The 2545-nt window shown below is 36.7% G+C and overlaps 1 long non-coding RNA gene across 1 annotated transcript; it reads right to left on the bottom strand.

Moving 5' to 3' along the window:
• Positions 1-858: 858 nt before the first annotated feature.
• LOC109069884 lies at positions 859-1392 on the bottom strand. The gene is made up of 2 exons (XR_002014299.2): positions 1274-1392; positions 859-1147 (listed from the first exon to the last, which is right to left on the bottom strand). It is a non-coding gene; the product is annotated as an uncharacterized LOC109069884 (long non-coding RNA).
• Positions 1393-2545: the final 1153 nt, after the last annotated feature.

Raw genomic sequence — 2545 nt, 5'->3', positions numbered from 1 at the left:
TCACAGCTGCTCTGATTGTATGAAGCTGGTGCATTAAATCTCTTTGATTGCATTCAAGCTCTTTAACCTCCATCCGTTGTGAACGTACCAAAATAAACTAACCTTTGTATTGTCCACACAAATATCACCACACAGTCAGCATTTCACAACTCAACTCAGAGTAAATAAAACAATTTATGGATGTTAGAGCCATTCACATGAAAAAATAACAACACACACAACACTGTGTAGCTACTTTGTATCTCACTGATGTGTCCAGAATGACGGTACTTCATTATATCAGAGAATTTTTATCAAAAGACATTCTTGTAAATCCATTTCTGAGTATAGAATTATTATTAGGGGTCCAAGTACAAAGTACTAGAAGCCTGTTGTATTTATTGTTTTTCTTCTTCTTTCTCTTGTCCTTTGTTGTGCATGAGAATGTGAAAAATACATTTCTTTCAGAATTTACTGACAATTCAAAATAACATGGCCTACAGCTTCTCTTTTTCAGTCCTGTCAGCACTAAAATGCACTAAATCAGAATATCTTCATCATCATCTGAATTTTGCTTTCACCGAAACTTATGTGCAAATCCTTGACCCCTTACTTAGCCTATAGTAAACCCAAAGACCTTGATTAACTGTTCAGATGTGTTTAATTAAAGCACTAAACTTAAGAAGACTGACCACCAGACACTGCACTGAAAACAAGCTAAAAACAAACAATCTGTCTGTTATTTATTTAATATTTTTCTGTATAAGTGTAAATTATACGCTAATTGCAGTATTGCTGTCTTTCTCTATGAGTATTTATGCCAATTTATATGAATATTCATAAATTTAAAGGAGTTTTACACCATGTTGAGACACCCGCTAATATCCAAGCATTTTAATATTCATTTGCATTGTCATCCTGCACATGTCAGCATATTGAGTGCTAAATGTGAACAGGTTTAACATTTAGCAGTTTTTTTTTCTTGTAATATTGATGAGATACAGCAAAAAAGAAAAAAAAATAAGAAGGTATTACAGTTGTATTAATCATTAACAGTATTATTTTGTGCATATGTATTGTGTTTCATTTCCATTGCCTTTTCTCCATGAAGCTCTTTATCCAAGCCTCGTCTGGGTCCACACAAAATTCAGTTCTAGGTGTCGTAACCCTGAGGGGGAAAGTTCATATTCAAAATGTTTGTTTAAAGTGCTGGCATACACAAAATAATTTGATCATTCATTATGATTCATCTATAAAGGAACACATTTCTATATTTCAGAGTTTAAATACTTACACAATGCCAGGCTCAGGGCAAAGTGAACTTGTCTTCACAGCACTGACAATTCTTTGGGTTGGAATTGGAAAGTCAATAAAAGACCAGCAACATCTCTGAGGAACTTCAGGAGCATCTGTTGGTGAGATTAAAACTAGTTTTAGGAAAGAATGTGTATAAAACCAACATTAACCAAACCTGTGCAAATGCAACAAATAAAACTAAAGTAAATTGTCTGAAAACACAGATTTTTGTTCCTGATTGAAAATGAAATGCCTTACGGCCAGAAGTCCCCTGCTTAGAGCAGAAGATCGCTGGTGCGGGAACAGCACACACATCAGGCTTCATTCTGATGTTTTCTTCGGCCAATGACAGAAAGAATCTGTAGAAGTTCTGAGTTTACATCTCAGAGCCGTGTTCAGAATAACGCCTGAGCTGTTCTTCTGGATATCCAATGGGTTTTATGGACACAGGCACAGGGGAGACATGCACTGGGGCCCAAGCTTAGGGGAAGGAACATTTTGAGTCTCTATTTACACTGGCACAAATAGCTCAATCTTGTTGGCAGAGACCAGCCTTACAAGCTCCACCCACCAATGCGTCTGAATAGTATCAACATTACTAAAGACGGAGTCCCAAGCCGTGCAGGCTCATGGTGTAAAAGTGCATGTCTTCTGTGTGTTGATGGATCCACCAGAGTTTGAACTAATCTTTTCCTGAACTCATTCCTATATCAGGACTCAGAAAGACATTCATTTTCACACACAACAATAATTTTCTTTCAATAAAAATGAAGGCAAATATTAAAAAATGGAAACATTTCAGCAGAAGAGAAGAGTGAGAGGAGGATGAGAGAGACAGACAAAGGGTCTCATTCTAGAAACACTAGGGAATTAATTTTGTGTAAATCATTGTAAAGCCAATGAAAAATTTCTTGAATTCTACAAAATGTTCAGATTTAAACAACAGATTAGATAAAAACAGATAAAAAATTTTCTTTTTGGCAAACTGCTGACATCACCCCAATGCAACCACCACAATGTAATATTTTAAAAGTTCACCCCGCTTTATTTATTTATTATTATTATTTTTTTGTACACATGACAGTTGAAAATGTTCAACTTTGGTGAAACCAAAGAAAGCGCACTCGTTACTGTCACTGTGGGAAGTCGTGGCCTTCCAGTGGCGGTTAGAGAGAGAGAGGCCGGACTCCCAACCCCAAGGTTGTGGTTCAGTTCGGGTCGGCAATACTACCTACTGAGGTGCCCTTGAAAGGCAACAACCCCAACTGCT

Source organism: Cyprinus carpio, chromosome B19 (assembly GCF_018340385.1).
Source record: "Cyprinus carpio isolate SPL01 chromosome B19, ASM1834038v1, whole genome shotgun sequence".
Classification (NCBI taxonomy): Eukaryota; Metazoa; Chordata; class Actinopteri; order Cypriniformes; family Cyprinidae; genus Cyprinus; species Cyprinus carpio.
This window is presented reverse-complemented; position numbering and strand designations above follow the sequence as displayed.